A 21,357-nucleotide genomic window follows, 5' to 3' on the forward strand; every position below is an offset into this window, starting at 1 on the left:
TGTCTTCTTCAATATTAATTAATATACTTTGAAACTTGGTGGTTAGACTTATATTATCATTCTATCTTGGGATTTGGTTTTAGTTTTATCGGTCTCTCTTAGGAACTGGTCTAAGTTTTTAGTTTTCCCATTCATATATTGGTCATTTTCACAATCTGCCCTATTTTATAGTTTCTACAAGTTAGCCCTATCATCCCTGTTAGATAGCTAAGATTTCTAAGATATTTTACAGGCCTGAAGGCCCAAACAGGAAGGTCACTTGACCAGAAATTGGTGACCAACAGATCACACTGTTGAAAGTCATTAGATTTCTCTCTATTTTTCTAATTCTGATATTTTTTAATTTTTTGTCAGCCCTTAAATAATCTACTTTATGTTAGTTGATTTGGTTATCTTCTTCAATTCTGTTATCATTCACTCTTGCAGGCCCTACCCCTTTGAGAACCTATTTTAGGGCTTTAGGATATTGATTTGCATTAATATAAAAACTGCCAAAGGGTAAAACACAAACTAAGTGAATTTATTCTTTATCCTATGCTCCATTTGTTGCCTATCCAAAGTTGTAAATTGCAAAAATGGTACAATAGTAACCTATAATACATATTTGTCGCCTTGTGGATTTCAATTCTAATTTGTTCACTAGTCTGCCATTGTAAAGGTTGTAAGGTTAAGATCGTTTATGAGATTTCAATTCTAATTTTATTATCTTCATTCCATTTGTATCTTATTGCGAAAACAAGGTCCTCTGAGTTATATTTCTGTGGACTTGCTGAATGCTACTATCTTCATATGATTCTTATGATTTTAGAATTTTTGAATGATTCAGTAATATTTATTTTCTTGGTTCTACCTCAAAAAAAATAATTCAAACATACAATTTGAAGTGAAAACTTTAGTGATTTTCTTAGGTTGTTGGGTTAAACAAGCCCTGGGTAACTATTTGATTCATGACTGGAAATTCCCTTATAGGTTTTATGACATTGGTTTTTTTTCCAGAATATGAACTTCGCTTCTCAACTTGGTTAGACTTCTATGAATTCAGAGCTTGCGTATGTTGCAATATTCATATTATTTATTATAGCTTTGTGTGTATTTTTTACTGCTCTATCCTTCTAAATTATGCATTTTTATTATTTGTATACAACTTGTGAGAAGTTTATGTTTATTGGTGAAACTTGTGAAAGTTTCTCTAGATAGAATGTCCTCTATTGAATCTGTGGAGATTCCACCAAATTCAACTACATGGAAAGACATTTTATGGTTATTTTTTCTATACAACTTCTGTTTGTTATTTATCTGTATTGATCCTACATGGGTTGGTAGATTTGAATTATTTATTTGTTAAAATAGTTACGATAATGGGAAGTTCACAAAATGAGAATGCCTAGTGGAGTCAAACCAATATAGACATCTTTGTTAACATTATGGTGAGTGAAGTTAGAAAGGACAACCGAACAACAAGTACATTTAACAAGGCAGGGTGGAGAAACATAATGGAAGAGCTTACCAAAGAAATTGGTATCAAATACTCTTATTTGTAAATGAGGAACAAGATGAACAAACTGGGGCAGGACTATAGTAGTTTTGAGAAGTTACTTGACACAACCGGCTTTGATTGGAATAGTCTGACAAGAACTGCTACTGTTGATGATGACTCAATTTGGGATAAGCATATAGAGATATGTTTATAAATTTATAATAGTCTATTTAGTTTTTTAAATATTATTGTGCGAAGAATTCTGCCGGAGAAATATTCCCCAAGGGCACAATTATTAGACTAGCTCTAAACTAGTAAAATTGGGAAAAACTGAAGTAGACACTGTGAAGTAATGAAATTTCTTTATTGATTATTGAATGAGAATACATGAGCGTTTGGGCTCTTTATTTATAATGGTTGAAGGATCTAGGGCAATTCTTCCTCTTTGGTCGTTTCCTTTTCTGGGAGCTTGGATTTAGGAAACTCCCATCCAAACCATGATCTTCCTTGGATCTCGGGATTTGGTGATTCTTGGAACACGTGTGAACTCCACTTGGAGGTTATGTAACTGCTGGGCCCATCCCCATAACCGTCGCGAGCGTGGTTCTTTTTAGGCACACTCATAAATTGTTCTTGCTTGTGGTCCAAGAAGGGCCACAAGAAGGGCCACGTGTAAGACTGAGATTGGTGTACAGAATATGGCGTATCATTTGCGCCCTACTCCCTTTATCCTTGGTAAGGTATAGGGAGTTTATTTGTCCTCGGTATCCTGTGCTGGATTGTGTGGAGCTCGGGTTGTATGTTGGTGACGTTGGTAACTGGAGGATCAATTCTCTTTGACATCATTTCTTCTTTAGGACATTTTTATCCTCTGCATGCTTTTTATAATCGTGCCGCCACCAGCTGCTGTTTGCACGTGGGAGCGAAATATCTTCCATTTTTCACGGCTTTTGAGAGGTGATTGATGGGATGTCATAAAGTTTGAATTTAAACTTTCTTACTTTCCCAGTGTTCTTTGATAAAGGCGGTCTTTTCCTCTTCCTGGGATTTGGACCGTTTAAAAGGGGTCGAACGGTTAGATTTTATGAGGGCTATGCCGATGTCCCCAAGGGTATAAAATGTTCTGTCTTTCCTTTCTTTTCTTCCTTGATCGCTTTCAAGTTTCTCTGCTAAAGACATCTCTTAAAATTTCTGCAGTCGCTTTGTTCAGTGCCTTCTTTTTCTTCAACTGTACCCTTCTCGTCCCAAGTAAGTTCTTTTCTCTTTTTCCTTCAAAATCAACTGACAGAAAATGAAGGGTAATTAAATTACAAAATGAGAACGGAATGTCACCTTGTAGGCCTACGCAAGAATTGACCTCTCCAACGTGTCATCATCCATCTCAGATAGCCAATCTTGGTCGACTGGAGGAATGCAGTTTAAAGCCAAATTCTCAACAGCAGCGACACTATCGATCACCCTCTGGTCGTTACTGATCAACCACTTAGGGACGAATAAGTCCGTGCTTACTTTTTCTTTCCCTTTGTTCTTCCCTGTCTTATCTGAGGGTGGTGGATCCTTAAGAACTAAAGAGGATTCCTCCTCCTGCTGTGTGATCAGACCGGAGGAAGAAGTCTTCCCCTTATCTGAAGAATCTACAATTTTGACACTTCGGGAAGGCAGAGGAGGAAGCTTTGAAGGACCCTTCTTCGAATGATCCTTCTCCTCCTCGGTTGGGAGTGCTTTTCTCTTCCTACTCTTGTCCAGAGGAGGGAGAACCTTATCCCCAGCCACTTGAAGATTTTCGCTCTCCATTAATGCAACAAGAGAATCCAGAGGAAATTCTACTACAAAAATAAATAAATAAATAAATAAGGTGAGGAAAAGTTAGACTTGCATGGAATGTCATGGGGAAGACAAAATGAGGAATTCCCGAGATGCTCACCCCTCTCCAATTCGTTCATATCCAGAGCATCAATGGCCCCAACTATGACACGACTCCCGTCAGCCATCATCTTCTCCAAGGTCAACTGATGTTCAGAGTCCAAGGGCGGAATCCTATTCCTAACTATGGTGTTGGGATAGCCCCATACGGTGGGGGCACTTGGGCCCTTCACAAGCCGCCCAGAAGAACCTCTGCTTCCAGCCATGAATGGCCAATGGGAGAGGACCCACAATTGGAACATCCCTCTTACGGAGGTAATACTACCCCGGATGACCATTATTTTGATTCAAGGTGAAACATCTGATGAATAGAGCAGGAGAGGGACGTCTGCCCAACTGAGTACACCTAATAATAAAGGCCCCCACACATCTCCAGCAGTTGGGGACTAATTGACTGGGGGCAACCCTATAATGTCTAAGGAGCCGAACAACGAAGGAAGGAAGGGGATACTGAAGCCCTGCCTCGAAGGCATCTAGAATAAGACCCACCTCATGGCGCTGTGGTTGATTTAACCTATCCCCAGGAGATGAGACCTTGAGAACTACCGACTCCGGGATGGCATAGACATTTCGGATCTCCAATAAGTTATAATCGGTCAGGATGGAAGGAATCTCATCCACCCCTTTTCCAATGGTGGGATCGTGTTGCGGTTGGCGAACCCGATATCCCCTTCTCCCTAGTGATTTCTTGGAGGAAAGGCTAGAAGTATTGGCAGATGCACCAGAAGAACTCTGAGGAACCAGTATGGGAATCCTAGAACTTGCAGTCTCTGCTAAGGGAGACCGAGATGGAGCCTCGCAGGATCCTTCCAGAGTTATTCCATGGTACAACTTCTCCCCCTTGTCTAACAGGGACTCTACCTCTGGATTAGATTTTGAGGTTGAACTTTTCTTGGACTTCCCCATTTCCCCAAGATGAATAAAGGCTCTTGCCTTTGTCTCCGGGCTAGTGGAGCGTAAGAGAAAAATTGCCTTAGTATACGTAGAATCGGAGAAGGAAATGTTGGATTTGAAGAAGGCTGCCTGGGATAGTGACGAACGAATTTATCTCCTGAATACTGAGGTAGCGGACCTTAAGGCAGGAAAAAAGGCCGCTGAGAAGGCGTTGGCGGATGTTGAAGAGAAGCTGGGGAAAGCGGAGAAGGAGGCTAAGTCCTCTTTAGCTTCTTATGCGAAGGCCAAAGGGAAACTGGTCGAGAAGGAGCAACTGATCCGGGATCAGAAGGCCGAGATTGCTACTTTGAAGGCCCAAGCCGAGGAAGCGGGGGCCAAGGCTATTGATGAATATCTTCACTCCGAGGCCTGCAAGATCAGTCATATGTCGACGGCCTCTTTGGCCTTGTTAAAAACAGCCTACTCTATCTGGCGATAAGTAAAAGACAGGCAACTAGACTTTAACTTCGAGGGTATATCTGAGGTGCAAAATATACTTGTGCGGTTGGAGTCTGGCGCCTACAAGCCTGCGTCCTCGGTTGGTCATTTGGACATTCCTCGTCCATCTTTTTCCGTAATTCCTTTATTGGTCGGGACCACGGTAGATGGGCAAAGCTCCTTAGTTGGCACAGGGGAGACTGATGTTGCCATGCCTGGGCAGACGGGGACTGAGGCCCCGACCGAGACGATCCCTGAGGAGGCTGCTAACCGGAGCACTGAGCAGAGAAATGAGAATCCCTTGCCAGTCCCCATTGATGATCCAGCCATCTCCTAAACTGTCCCAGATGCTGAGAACATTCCTGTAGTTTGACTCTCCTGCCTTTTGTTATATGTCATTGTTTCATTGTCTCCCCCTCCTCTCCCTCCCCCCCTTTTTTTTTTTTGATGAGACTGTAAGCTTATGGCACTGGGACTTATAATGAAGGATGACCATGTTTCACTTATTTTTCGTGCTCTCATGTATCCGACCATAACTTTTCTCTTTCTATTAGGACAATCTTCCCTTGCACGGTATTGCCCCACTTGACGCTTCGGAGCAAGAGAAGGAACTACAATCTCGGATAACGATATATGCCCACGCCAATGACGTGTTGAGGAAACACTGTTCTCATCTGGAGAGTGAACTCGACTACCATAAATCTCTCGAGCGCTGGGAGGAAGATCTACTGACCAAGTTAGAGTTTGCCCGGAATATTGTTGACAACGTTGCTGATTATGTTTGGGCTGAAAAGTACGTCGCAGCTAATCTTAATATTGAGCATGTGGTTTAGTCAGCGGCCTTTAAACGTTTCTGCGAAGATAAGGCCTTAGAGGGTGCCCAACGTTTATACAACAGGATAAAGGAAGCTGCCCCCCACTTCAAATGGGGGAAGATTAAGTTAGGTTTTGACCCTCGTGTTCTTGTAGGGGAGGTCGTGCTAGATCCATCTTCACTTTCAATTCCTTTCTTCCCTCCTCCTCAGAATGTTCCTGGGCCCTTGCCCTTTAATCCTCCTCGTCCTGAGCTTAAGTATTTATGAAGATTCATACTGTACCTCAGGTGGCAACTGTTGTCCCCATATTTGGAATAAAATTATGATTTTCTTTGGTAATATTTCAAGATTGATTCTGCTCGGTTTCTCTTGCCTTACGCTATTCAATCCAATAATTTCCCTTGTATTTGTGATGTTTGCCCTTCCGCATGACGTAGATATCCATTATGGCGTGAATCTCTTCCCCAGAGATTTCTTGTGGATTCCCCATGCAAACATTTATTATTCTCATCTTGACTGACATTTAGCTTAACTCGCCATTAATGGAACTGGTGCGGAAGCCGAATCGCTGCCTCCGTAGTTATACCGTTTCCCTTTCTTGGAATAATGCTGGACCAACGAGGTTTGGGCACGTGGCCTTGGACGTAACTTCCCTTTAATTCGGGTGGTTGTTCCTTGATATTCTTTTTCGAATTTAAACCGTCGCTTGGTTCTTTAAATAGGGGTTATGCCCTTTGTTCCTTGCACTCCTGTTTTCCCCAGATCTATGGGTTCTTTACGCTTGTCACCCTTTAGCTTTCTTGTGGAAACCCTTGGTTTCCTCTGGTGCTTTGGTTGCCAGCGTCTTTATAGATACAGAGGCTGCAAGTTTTTGAAGGCTTAGCCCCTTAAGGATGCTTCTTTCGGCTTCAATCTTCAATCGACATTGGCCCTCACAGCTTCGATCCTCAATTGACACGCAGTGTCCTTTGAGTTTCCTGGCTTTGGGGTCTTCTCTGTGTGTAGTGTGCCCTCGCCAATGCTTGGAGTGGGTACGTTACATCAGAAAAATTGAGAGTCTTGAGGGGGTTGTTTCCTGCTGACCCTAACCTCTTAAGGATTTGAGGTGTGATGATTTGGCACCAGTAGTGCACTGGAGGACCTAAATCGGTGGCTCGCTCGTGCTCTTCAGGCTCCTCGTTTCTTGCAGATGTAGGGGAGTGGTAACAGGGCTATTTTGGTGCTTTGAAGGAGCTTCCAAACGTCCTGATGGTGATTCCCATTTGGCAAAACAGTCTCCTCTTGACATCTCGGGGTCGCTTTGGAACAGGTGGAACTGCCTCATGAATGTCGGGGTTGATCTCCATCTATCCGATGCTGTTGTTATGGCTATACTTGTTTCATATTCGTCAGTCCTTGGTTCCTGTGCCACTCATTGTCCTACTTGGGAGGATCAAGACAAGGTAGATCGGGCTTATGGTTTAGGTGCATCTGTAGTTTACCTCGTTTTCTCCTTCCTGAAGTTGAATCTGGACCTGAGCATATTCGATCATAAATAGACCCCTGTAACTGTATTAACTTTGAATGTTGTAATCATCCCATGTACTTGTATTAGAATTTTGACATGTGAATAAAAGAACTTCATTATCTGAGCATTTTTCATTTGTATTCCTTCTGTTGAGCTTTTGCTTCTTGTGCTCTTCACTTTTTTTTTTTAACTTGCCGTTGTGCCCAGATGATCATCGTGTTGATTGGGGAAACGCCCCTATGGTGCAATTCACCATTATGGTCGGATGACCTATCGCCTTGATTGGGGAAACGCTCCTATGGTGCAAATCACCATTATGGTCGGATGACCATCGTCTTGATTGGGGAAGCGCCCCTATGGTGCAACTCACCATTATGGTCGGGTGACCATCATTTTGAGTGGGGAAGCGCCCCTATGGTGCAACTCACCATTATGGTCGGGTGACCATCATCTTGAGTGGGGAAGCGCCCCTATGGTGCAACTCACCATTATGGTCGGGTGACCATCATCTTGATTGGGGAAGCGCCCCTATGGTGCAACTCACCATTATGTTAATTGTTGGCACATCATTAGTAATAGAAATAACCACGTATGAAAAGAATAATTGCAAGAACAGATCATTGCTATTGATTGTTTGATCATCTGCGAATGTCTTTATTGGCCGTAGCCTAACATTTCCAAAAAAACTCTTTGCTTTAGACAAATGAAAACTGAAATTAGACAACCTGACTTTATTAGTAGAATTTTTGCAAATTTTCTGCATTCCAGGATCGTGGTATGGGCACCCCCTCCAGGGTCTCTAAATGAAAGGCCCCTGGTGCCACTTGTTTGGAGATTCTGTATGGTCCTTCCCAGTTGGGTGCTAACTTTCCCATGGACCTCGGATCTGAAGCTTCTAACTTGCGTAAGACCAATTCTCCTTGGTGAAATCTTCTGACTTTCAGCTTTGAGTTGTAATGGTGTGCCCTTCACTACTGGTGAGCCGCGTTTCTTACCCGAGCGGTTTCTCTAATCTCCTTCAGTAGATCTAGGTTTATTCTTAATTCTTCATCTTTAATTTCAGGATTATAGAATTGCACCCTCATGGACGTTTCTTCAATCTCCACAAGAATCATTGCCTCTGTTCCACATGCTAACATGGAGAGTGTTTCACCAGTCGCCAGCCTTGTTGTTGTTCGATATGCCCATAAAATGTTAGGTAATTCCTCCACCCACAATCCCTTGGCTGCTTCCAACTTCTTCTTAATTCCATCTAATAGAATTTTATTCATCGCCTCTACTAGTCCATTGGATTGGGGGTGGGCAACTGAGGTCTTCCTTAGCTGGATTTCATTTGATCACTAAACTCTTTGAATTTTTGCTCAAACTATTTTCCGTTGTCAGTGATGAGAGTTCTTGTTATTCCATATCTATAGATGACTGAATGAAGGAAGAATTTCCATACCTTTGCCGCAGAAATTACTGTTAAGGCTTCTGCCTCCACCCATTTGGTGAAATAATCCACAGCCACAACCACAAATTGTCTGCCCCCAAATGCCCAGGGAAAAGACCCCAGTATATCTTTGCCCCATTGCACAAAGGGCAACGGACTTGAAATTGAGGTGAGTTCTGTTGTAGGTTGACGCGCGACGGGCGCAAACTTTTGACATTTTAGGTATTTGCAGACAAAACTCATTGCTTCTTTGCGGAGATAGGGCCAAAAATATTCTTGTCTGATGACTTTGTGGGCGAGCGCCATACCCCCCAAGTGTTGTCCATAAATGCCCGCGTGTATCTCTCGCAGAACATATTTCGCTTCAGTTGGTCGGAGACATTTCAAGTAAGGCATGACGAACACCTTTTTATAGAGTACTCCTCCTATCATCGTGTACCGTGCTGCCCTCATTCTTACTTTCTTCGCTTCCTCCCTGTCGGTAGACAATGTGTCGTCTTGGAGATAGTTTACTATAGGATCCATCCAACAGGGTTCCATCTCAATTGGCAGTACTTCCTCTGTTTGCTCTATGCTTGGAGCACCGAGCACATCTATGTATACAGTTCTGCCCAAGTCTTGAAAGTCTGAGGTGGCCAGCCTTGAAAAGGCATCTGTCGATGCATTTTGTGCTCGAAGCACCTGGAGTATCTCGAAGTGGCTGAACTTGGTAATCAGGTCATGCACTTTGCTCAGGTACTGTGCCATGCTTGGTTCCTTTGCCTCATACTCCCCCTTGACCTGATTGACTATTAGCTGTGAGTCGCTGTGGACGGCAATATTTCTTACCATCAGGCTTTGTGCCAATTTCAGTCCGGCAATCAGGGCCTCATACTCCGGCCCATTGTTAGTTGTCTGAAATTCAAACCTTAGCGCATATTGCATAGAGAACCCTCCTGGACTTGTTAATATAAGTCCTGCACCGCACCCGTGTGCATTGGATGAGCCATCCACGAACAGCGTCCACTCATCTGTCAATTCCGCAGGCTCCTCACTTGAGGGGGTTTCTTCTTCAGGTAGTGTGCACTCTACAATGAAACCTGCTAGGGCTTGAGCTTTAATGGCAGTTCAGGGCTTGTATTGGATATCAAATTCTCCCAACTCTATCGACCAGGCTACTAACCTCCCCGAATGGTCGGGTTTGGCTAATGTCTTCTTCAAAGGTTGGTTGGTGACCACTTCAATGGTGTAGGCTTGGAAGTACGGTCTGAACTTTTGGGCCACTGTAATTAATGCATAAGCGTATTTCTCTACACTGCTATATCTGGTTTTCGCATCCAGGAGCACCTTGTTGACGTAATAGATCGGTTTCTAGGCCCGTCCATCTCCTCGGACCAACACTGCGCTTACCGCTACCGTGGTAATGACCAAGTATAGATGTAATGTGTCCCCAGGTTCTGGTTTGGTCAGAAGGGGTGGTTGTGCCAAGTACTCTGACATTCCTCCATCCATTCAAAGGTGAGTTTGGTTCCCTTGGTTTCCCTCTCTCGTGCTCGGTTCTTCAAAGCTTTGAAAAAAGGCAAGCAACGATCACCCGAGGTTGATATAAATCTTCCCAGCGTCACTATCCTCCCGGTGAGTTCTTGTAACTCTTTAATTCTTCCAGGTGGGCGCATATCCAGTATGGCTTTAATCTTCAGAGGATTTACCTCTATCCCTCTCTTTGAGACCATGAAACCAAGGAATTTTCTTGAAGTGACACCGAAAGCACACTTGGCTGGGTTTAACTTCATCTTGCTCTTTCTTAAGACTTGAAATGCCTCATCCAGATCTCCAATATGGTCCTCCGCCTTTAGGCTTTTCACCAGCATGTCATCCACGTATACTTCCATATTTCGTCCTATCTGGTGGTTGAAAATGTAGTTCACCAAGTGTTGGTAAGAAGCCCCGGCATTTTTTAACCCGAAGGGCATGCGGGTATAACAGTATGTATCTCTCCCCGCGATGAAGGATGTCTTCAAGATATCAGGTCCATACATCCTGATTTGATTATATCCCGAATAGGCGTCCATGAAACTCAACATCTCATGGCCCGCCGTGGCATCTATTAATAAATCAATGCAAGGCAAAGGGTAATAGTCTTTAGGGCAAGCTTTATTCAAATCAGTAAAATTGATACACATTTGCCACTTACCATTTGGCTTAGGCACCATTACAACATTGGAGAGCCACTCTGGGTAGATGACCTCCTTAATGAAACCAGCCTCCAACAGCTTAGTTACCTCCTTGATCACTTTTTCCTGCGGCTCGGGGGCAAAGGTTCTCTTCTTCTGGAACATCGGCTTGGCTGTAGGGTATACGCTGAGCCTATTTTCGGCCAATTCGCGGTCTACTCCCGGCATGTCAGTTGCTGACCACGTGAATACATCTGCATTTGCCCTCAAGAAATTTATGAGGGCAGTTTTTCTTTCTCCATTCAACCTTGCGCCTATCTGCACGGTACGCTTCGTATCTCCTTCGATGATTTCCACGGGGACCAAATCCTCCGCGGGCTCATTTCTTTCTTGCTCGATGACATCCAGGTTGTCGTCCAGATTGATTAAAAGCATTTGAGGCTCCTTTCCTTTGGCTCTCAAGTATCCTTCGTAGCATCTCCGGGTAGTCACCTGACTTCCCCTGCACTCCCCTATCCCATGGTTAGTTGGGAATTTCATCATTAGATGCGGGGTGGAAACTACCGCCTGTAGCGCATTGAGCCCTGGCCGCCCTAGTATTCCATTATGCGTGGAATTCACTTTCACCACCAAGAAATTCATTTTCACCGTAGCAAGCTTGGGCTCCGTCCCCACAGTCACTAGTAGCTCAATTGATCCTTCGACCTGTACAGGGGCCCCATTGAACCCGTACAAGGGGGATTCTACTCTCTTCAGCATCTCAGGTTTCAGGAGCATTTTCTCGAATGCATCGTAGTACAAGATGTCAGCCGAACTCCTGTTGTCCACAAGGATTCTTCCTACCATGCAGTTGGCAATAACCATTTTGATCACCAATGCGTCATCATGAGGAGATTGGATGTCAGCTAGATCCTCATCAGAAAAGGTTATGCACTGATCTGTCCTTCTCCTTTTATCCAACATCTCGGTGTGGAGCACGTTCCGAGCATGATGTTTTCGGGAGTTTGAAGTTTCTCCTCCTATGCTTGGTCCTCCATATATGGTGGTTATCTCTCTCAAGGGTGCATTCTCTGAGTGGGGCTTTCCTCGAGTTTGTTCTTCTTTGTCGACCCTGGCTGGCAATCTTTGTCTTCCCTCAGGTTCCTGTGCACGGTAATCTTGTCTTCTGTCGCTTCCCTCTTTCTTGACCAACCTGCCTAGGCGTCCCTTTTGAATGAGGGCCTCTATCTCGTCCTTCAGCTGTCTGCATTCTTCAGTGTCATGGCCGTGGTCCTGGTGAAACCGACAATATTTATTCTTATTGCGCTCATGCGCAGGTTTCACCATCTTGGCAGGCCAACGCAGGGTCACCTGGTCCTTTATCTCCTTCAGGATATGAGCTCGGGTGCGAGTGAGGGTCGTGTAGACGGGTTCTGACTCTAGTTCGGTAGCTTTGGGAACCCAGGGTTTTCTATCATCCTTCTTTCTCCTACCATCCTTGTCATCTCGGCTACGCTTTAAACCGGCTTCTCGGGTGAACTCGTCCTTCTTTTCTTGGGCCTTCTTCTCGAGTTTGTCTTCCTTCTCCGCCGCGAGAACCTGGGCCAAATTGATATATTTCTCACAGCATGAGAATAGCTCATACAGATCTCCCGTCTCGTCCATGATCAAGGACTTTTTCAATTCGACATCTTGGATGCCACTGCGTAATGCCTGAAATTTTACCACCTGGTCCAAATTCTGTACCTCCAAGGCCTCTTTATTGAATCTTGTAAAAAAGCCCCTGATGGATTCGTCGGGGCACTGCTTTATGGCTAGAAGGTTGGCGGCTATCTTTTTATGAACTTTGCTGCTCACGAAGTGGGCCAAGAAGGCTCGCCCCAAGTTGGTAAAATTAGAAAGAGAGCGCGGGGGAAGTTGCGAGAACCACTGTCGTGCCGCTCCTTTCTGAGTGGAAGGGAAGGCTCTGCACATGATAGCGTCTGAGGCGCCCTGAAAGAATAGTAAGGACTTGAAGGTTTCCAAGTGGTCCTCTGGATCTGTGGTGCTTGCATATTGTTCTATGGCTGGCATCTTGAACCCCTTTGGAAGAGGCTCAAACCGCACCTCATCCGTGAATGCCAGATCCGTGGTGAAGTGAAAGTCATGGCCAGGGGCTTGATTCTTCCCCCGTATGACTTCTTGGATCTGGTCTTGGAGTTCTAAGACTTTGTCGTTCAGGGCCTATTCGACTTTGGTCATCTGGGATTCTTGATTCTTGGTGTTCCGCTGTATTTCCTTGTTTCTTTGTTAAGAGTTGTTAGCGTTGCTGTGGTTCTCGCTATGCCCCAGGGATGGAGATCTTTCTCTATCTTGCGGTGGAGGTGGGGGTATTGGGATCCCCTGTAAGAGATCACGCTGCATCTCCATCATCTGCTCCATTTTCTCTTCCCAACGGGTCTGCATTGCATCGAACTGTTCCACCGTCACGTACCGTGGTGGATCTCTCGGAAATCCTGGATGAGACCCCTCCTGGCATGGTAGTTCATCGTCCTCCGGGATAGGATCCTCAGCCCCCCGACATGAGCCGGTCGGTCGAGCCAAGGTCTCCTGGACAGCAGCGGGGGGTGCAGGCGGCAGCAGGGGCTCTGGTAGTCCTAGATTGATTTCTGGTGTTGGTCATGGTGGGATCTTCGTAGGTCTTTGTTCTCCGTTTCCCACAGACGGTGCCAAACTGTTGTACGAAGAATTCTGTCGGAGAAATATTCTCCAAGGGCACAACTATTAGACTAGCTCTAAACTAGTAAAATTGGGAAAAATTGAAGTAGACACTGTGAAGTAATGAAATTTCTTTATTGATTATTGAATGAGAATACATGAGCGCCTGAGCTGTTTATTTATAATGGTTGAGGGATCTAGGGCAATTCTTCCTCTTTGGTCGTTTCCTTTTCTGGGAGCTTGGATATAGGAAACTCCCATCCAAACCATGATCTTCCTTGGATCTCGGGATCTGGTGATTCTTGGAACACGTGTGATCTCCACTTGGAGGTTATGTAACTGCCTTAGTGGGCACATCCCCGTAACCATCGCGAGCGTGGTTCTTTTTAGGCACACTCATAAATTGTTCTTGCTTGTGGTCCAAGAAGGGTCACGTGTAAGACTGAGATTGGTATATAGAATATGGCGTATCAAATATAAATAGAATGGCTAATTTTGAATACTAATGTATGACAGACAAATCCTATATAGATTTACCAAAAAAGTTTAAGAAATATGGACTCCCACAATGGCCAGAGTTGTGCATAATTATTGGAATACATACGTAAGTGGTGATGGAGGGATGAACAATTGAACTGCATTTGCTCATATTGAGGCAACTAAGAAGGAGGGGGATGCCCATGAGTCTATTGATGAGTCTAGCTGAGTTGATGGGATAGAAGTGATACCCAACACCCAAACCTGAACCTACTCACACACTGGCTCGAATCCAGCCTCAAAACCACAGGCATGATAGGACTCCTAATACGAAGAGAAGGAAGAGCAGATACGGTGATTGGGCAATGGCTGTCCAGGCCATTCGAGGCATTAGTAGATCAAGGATAGAGAGAGATGCATCTCTATCTAGTGCATCAACCCAGCATACAACAGACATGTTTGGTGTTACAAAGGCCTTGGAAGTGCTTGAGACAGGGTATGAATTAGATGATGTTACATATGAGAAGACACTTAAAAGGGTAATGTCTGACCCACAATGGAGAGAAGCCTTGATTTCATGCTCTGCACACAGGAAGTCCATACTCCTCTGTACTCTAGATTGAATTCTGGTTTTTCTATGATTAAACTTTTTCATAGAATTGAAAGTTGTTATTAAGGATAATTTTTTTAAAAAAAATTTGTTTATGGTTATGGGGGTTTGTTGTGGAATATTGAACTTGGAAATGCTTGTGATTTTTTTTCTTTTTTTTTTATCTATTTGTGTTTTTTTAAAGCTTTGAATGGAGTGCGAGAATGTTGTTTATGTTGTTGTTAATGATTTTTTGTGTTTGATATTATACATTAAGTTCACTTTAGTCTTATATGTGTCTTCTATTTTATTTTCGGAATTGCTCATAATGGTCGTGTGTTTGGTGCGTAGTTGGAACAACATGAAAGAGAAGACACCAAAGAAGAAATGTTGTTGTTTATGGTTCTTTTAATGCATGCACAAGAGTCAATCTATGTTAGGGAACCTATTCGAGATAGTGCTTTCACAGGACTAGAACGTCTAAGTGAAATTCTAGATGGGCATGTACATCGATGTTTTGAACAATATAAGATGGAGCGACATATCTTCCTCAATCTTGAATCTTTAATGCGAGAGCATGGATGGTTAACAGATACAAGATATGTTAGAGTTGATGAGCAGTTAGCTATGTTTATAGCTATAGTTGGCCGTAATGACTGGTATAGAGACATAGCGGAAGATTTCCAACATTCTCGAGAGACCATAGGCAGAGTGTTTTACAAAGTGTTGAAGGCATTCTTAAAGCTGACAGAAGATATTATAAGACCTCCAAATTTCAATCGTGTTGCAAAAGAGATGATTGAAAGCCAAAAAACTATTAATTTTTTAAGGTATGCATAACAACTTAAAAATTTATATTTATTAGTTAATCAATCTCATAAATGGTTTGATTTGATGATATTGTTAATATGAATTGTATTAAGATTGTATCAGTGTCATTGATGACACTCATATTCATGTCATAGTACCTCGTAATAAACAAATACCCTATAGAGGCAGAAAGGGAGACACCACACAAAATGTCATGTGTGACATGAAATTTACATTTGTATACAGTGGTTGGGAGGGCTCCGCAAATGATTGTCGGATATTTGCAAACGCTCTGGCAAATCCAAGCTTAGGAATTCCTCACCCTCCTCCGGGTAAATACAAGTTCACTTTAATTTTTCATTCTAATTGTTGTGTTGTGTATACTTGTATTGATTGTTTTTTTGTGCAATAAATGTTAGGCAAGTATTATGTGGTTGACTCTGGATACCCATTCTACAACTGGGTTCTTGACACCATTCAAGGAGCAAAGATATCATTTGTAAGATTTTAGAGATAACGGTAGACAACCAAGGACAACAGTGGAACTATTCAACTATAGGCACTCTTTAGTTAGGAATGTCATAGAACGGAGCTTTGAAAAAAAGATTTCCTATACTGAGCAAAATGCATGTTAGGTATCCTATAAAAACTCAAAGCGCCATCGTCATTGCTTGTTGTGCTATTCATAACTTCATTCGTGACGAATAAGAGAAAGACAAAATATTTGAAGAGTATGGAGATGAAGATAAGGAACCGGAAGATGATGTTAGCCCACCTGAAAGTACTTCTACCAGTCAGCGTAATAGGACTAAAGAGATGGATGTGTTTAGGAAGAGGATTGCGAACGAGTTAGCAATAAAGCATGGATTGCCCCACATTACTCGACTCATAGTTTGTAATCATTTTAGAGATTAAAGTACATTGACGTTGATTTTATGCTATCATTATGTTATTTTTTTATATTAAAATGTCTTTATTTTAAAATTCATAATTCAATTGTGAGTAATTCTTTCTTTTTATACAGTAATCCAAAATTCTATATTTTTAATTTGAATTATCTTACAGAGAGATGAAAAGTGAAGGTCCCATGTGTCCTTGTGGTCAGGGTGCGATGGAGTTGAAGATGTCTCACACACCCAGGACGATGGTTTTTCAAATGTCCCGCAAATGTTTTATTTCATCTCTAGAATTCAGTTGTAATAACTTGTTTAAACTCATGGTTGTACTGTCTAAACAATTTAAGTAGTTTTTAATTGTGATGTTTGTTTTTTTTTTTTTTGACTAAAAAAATTGTAAGTATAAAAGCTATGATGTAGGTGGCAATGACGTAATTTTTGGTAAACTACATAAACGATTCTGTTTAGTGTGATCCATATAGATTTTTGTTTCTTCTGAACTTCAGAAATATTTTTTTTCTGGGTTACCATACAACATTTTAGGATCCAGAAACGCTCAAAATACCCAGAAACACATAAAAGTGTGCCGCACCCAAAAATAAAAAAAATAAAAAAAATAGAAGCGTTAATGACTCAATATTCTTAGGTACTGTTTGATAATGTTACGCATGTTTCTGTTTTGTTTCTCACCAAAAACATATTTTGGGTTGCAAAATAGTGTTTAATAAACCTGTTCCAGGAACGTATCCATAACACTTTTAGTACTGTAAAAGTATTTGATAAAAACAGTTTCGTAATGGTCACTATAAATTACATAAATGTCATTAATGCTATAATCCATATAAAGTAAATGATGTTAGAATATTAAAAATTATTAAAAATCCATATAAAGTGTACATTAAAAAAGAGAGAGATATATTATTAGGTTACTATAAATTACAGAAATGCCATTAATACTATAATCCATATAAAGTCAATGACCTTAGGACATTAAAAGTTATTACAAATCCATATAAAGTGTACGTATCTGTAAACAATTGGAACAGATGGTTAATCAAGATGAAACTAGTGAATATCAATAACAAGAACTAACACTTTCTTTTCCTATTTTTCTAGTGGATAACACAATTTCTAAATTCTAATAATGTATAGAGACAGGTGATCTTTGGCTATGCACCTACTACAAAAGCAATCAATTTGCTATAAGACCTCAAACAAAAGGCTGAGAGTTGTCATTCTCAAATTACCTTAACTAACTATGCTTTGAACAATTGAATAAAAAGGGTCTTAGTAGATTTGAACCACTATCCCTTGGAACATACTTATGTTCCAAGTGCTCTACCAACTTGAGCTAAAGACCCATCAAGTAGAGTTTTGAACATGCTTATGAATAAAAAGGGTCTTAATGCATCTATGAAGATTTTCCAATTACCTCACCTTCTAATCCATGCTGAATCAAGAGGCCATGGTTCTATATTTTATATATTCTTTGATTGAAATAAAATTTAAACGGGTTACACAAAAACAAAAAGGGAAAAGAATAGAATCTAAAGGACATGCTTGGTTTCTTTGGAATGTTATGGCTTTGGATTAAAAAAGAAAAAAGACAAAATTGGTCAGTATTTCTAGTGATATCGATCAACATAATGGAATTCTGGGTTAAAAAATAATTTAAACCAATCACTGAATTGGTAGTAGAGGTGCTATGCCTTTTGTGGTAGATGCACTACCTTAGCAATTTTGTCCCCTCTCATTCTTGGTGACACCCTAGTGGGACCAACACATGACTCAAAAAAGGAAGAAGAAAATAAAGAATGATGCTCTCAAAGGAATAACATAACAGGCTATAATGATAGAGCAACAAGGGTACCAAACTATAACGGCAAATTTCGCATAACACAATGAAAAAGAGTAGGCTCACAGTTCAGCCTATTTGTCTGATCACTCTTCCCTCTTCCCTCTTCCCTCTTCCCCGGGGTTCCATATGGAAGGGAGTAAAAGAAGTGGTTTCAAGCTTTACAATCATATGTGTTCCCAGGGTGACATTCTTTTATTCCACTTGTGCAGAACACAGAAGTAATTGAAGATCTAATGTAGTTCTGTATTTGAAAGACTCAAAACAGTAGCCAATAAACAAGATCCTTAAATCAAAGAATAATTCAAACTCAAGGGGGAAACTTAACAGATTTGTGGAAGGGGTATTTAGGTAATTCACCAACAATCAAGAACAGGGAATAGGTAACTCGTTAGGTACTGAAATCAGATGTCAGAACAATTCATAAACCTAATGCAGAAATCACAAAAGAAAAACAAACGAGAGAACTAAAAAAAATTACTTCATCAGATTTTATTGAGGATGGCAGGAATCAGATTTTAATAAGTTTGCTGATGTTCATTTGTTTACCTAAACGAGAAAGCATTTTAAGTGAGACAGAGGAGGCTCAGGGCTACTAGCTCATATTCAGAGCCACTTTCTTGTACAGTTCCAATTGAGTGGGAATATCTTCATCACCAGGAACATGCAGGAGTTATTAACCTTAAAATTGGCCGTTTTGGAATGTCTAAAATCAGGGATGGTCATGGCCAATTCCAATCTGAATTTGGCTGATTGAGAATCTGATTTTTGAAACAGTGGTGAGGGGTGTTAGGTTGCAGGTTATGAGAGGCATCTTGAGATTTGTGCCTTTCCCTGTGCTGGATAGTGGTGTCTTTTATGTCTCTGATCCCTTTTCATGAGACAAACTTTTGAGGGTAAAGGCTCTTCAACAACCATATTTCAAGGACCAAAAGAGAAAGAAACCTCTTCAGGTGCAGAACATTTTAAGCAATTTATATGCTAAAGAGTAATGGAGTTCAACTTCTTAGTTGAAACTGCACAAGACATGAACAAAAGAAAAACAAAAGAGAGAACTAAAAAAAATTTCCATGAATACGACAATAAGGAAGAAGATCTACATCCAGTTCCAGTAAAATAGAGAGAGAGAGAGAGAGAGAGAGAGAGAGAAAGAATGAGAGATTACCTTGGATCAACACTGGATTGTCCACTTCAACAAGATGACTTGAGTAAAATCCCTAAGATTTGCAACTTAAATCAGCCCTAAGATCAGCCCTATTCAACATGGGCAAAAAACTATATAATCTAGGGTTTTGCTTAGAGATTTTGGGAGGGTGTTGGGGTTTCAAGATCGTTTTTTCCCCTCTAAAATCCAAAGCTTTCAGAGGCTGTTAGGGTTTCAAGATTTTCGGCGGGTGTTAGGATTTCAGAAGAAGAAGAAGGAATTACCTTCAGAGTTGAATGAGATGAAGAGTCGATTGTTAAGAAAGATATGTAGTACCAGGCGGTGAGCTTCGACCCTTGGCGATGGTCCTCAGCGCCTTCTCTTTTCTTTTCGTTCTTTGCCTTCGTTCAGGTGGTGTTGGCGCGCGGTGGTAGCAGGGAGGAGGAAACAGATCCAAAAAAACCAGAGGAGGTGATTGTGGCAGATCCTTCCACGATGATTGAGGTTGCAGGTTGGAGCGTTTCAACATGGAGGAGCGTTTCGAATAGAGAGAAGGGCTTTTAGAAGAGTTGCATCTGGGTGTTATTGGGCAACACTTTTGTATTGGAGGGCTTTCTTTCACGAAAAATCGTGTATCAGGTTTTTTATTTGGACCACAAAACAGTAAAAATAAGGCACCGTTTGACAATGTTATATTTGTTCTGTTTCTTTGCCAATAACGTTATGAGAACACAAATGAAACAAAAAAATCGTTTGATAAAATCGTTTTGTTTCACTTGTTTTTTATAACAAAAATTAAAATTTATAACAATTTATGCCTTAAAAAACGTTTTTGACATAACAACAATTTGTTGTTATTAACATTTTACAAGTCAATGGCAAAAACTATTACTCGATAAATCACACTCGTTCACTGTTCGCTCAAACAAAATCAAAGGAAAGGGGTAAAGGGAAACCCTATTTTGCAGACGAAGGGAGAAGGGAGACGATCTGAAGGGAGAGCTGCAACAAGGTACGGTCCATCTCTATCTTTGCTATCTCTCTCTCTCTCTCTCTCTCTCTCTCTCTCACTATCTCGCTCTCTCTCGCTCACTCTCTGTGTCATTCTCTCTCGCTCACTCCGTCTCTCACTATCTCGCCTCTCTATCCGTAAGAATCTCTCACTCTCTCTCTCACTATATCGCTCTCTCTCTCTCTCTCTCTATTTATCGTCTCTCCTTCTCTGGCAGCCCCAAACGCTGCCTGCACCTCTGTTTCTCAGCTGGACGTCCTCTCCATTTTGTCCCTCCCACCTCTGCTAAACCTATGTCAATCTCGGCTTGTGAAGTATAAGGCTCTGTTTTTTTCCTGTAATTTTTGTCTCAGAGATTTGTAGACCGACTTACCTGATTTTATGGCTTTTCATGTTGCAAATGTAGGGATTTTACCATCTGGGAGTCCAGCTTAGTGCAACCAGTGATTACAAACAAGGTAATCTCTCATTCTTTCTCTCTCTCGCTATCTCTCGGTCTCTCTTAAAACTGGTAATCCCTCCATTTGTCTGCTGGAATCCGTATTGCAGTCGTGTAATGGTTTGTTAGTTCTGTAGATGTTTTCTTGTTGCCTTCTGGCTTTGATGTTTGTTATCTTCCTCTTTGTGTTATGTCTGCATTGGTTGTTATTGTTTGTTCTCTTTGGATTGATTTTAGCCTCTCTACACATGTTTTATTGGCATTTGGTGGGCTGAGATTCATTGGTTGTTGTTTCTACTTTTATGTTTCTGTTTGCAAAAATAAGCACTTGAAATGTAATAGGTTATTAAACGATTTTTCTGTGCTATTTGTGTGCTTGGAACACAAATAGTACAGAAATACTAGAAACATAACGTTAGTTCTTATTTCATTACTTTGTTTGTTATTCTATGAATATGAGTATAGTTACATCATGTTTAAATTTCTAAAAACCCAATTCACCCTCTCTGGGTTGCATTCAATGCTTTACCCCAATTTTTTCGAGCCAATTTTGCTACCTATCAACATGACATCTATGTTCACCGCAAAAGGAAAATGACATCTATGCCTCTCATGCTCAATTTCCCCTTAATCATCGAAATTAAAAGATCCTTATCGGACGGCTTTATCTTAGAAATGTAACTAGTAGTCATGAATCATCAACACAGGTTATCAAGCAATACAAGTCCAGTCTTTTATAAGTTCCAATCAGTGGGCCATACTACTCCACGTGCTCAACAGA

This window comes from Telopea speciosissima, chromosome 9, assembly GCF_018873765.1.
Source record: "Telopea speciosissima isolate NSW1024214 ecotype Mountain lineage chromosome 9, Tspe_v1, whole genome shotgun sequence".
NCBI classification, from domain to species: Eukaryota; Viridiplantae; Streptophyta; class Magnoliopsida; order Proteales; family Proteaceae; genus Telopea; species Telopea speciosissima.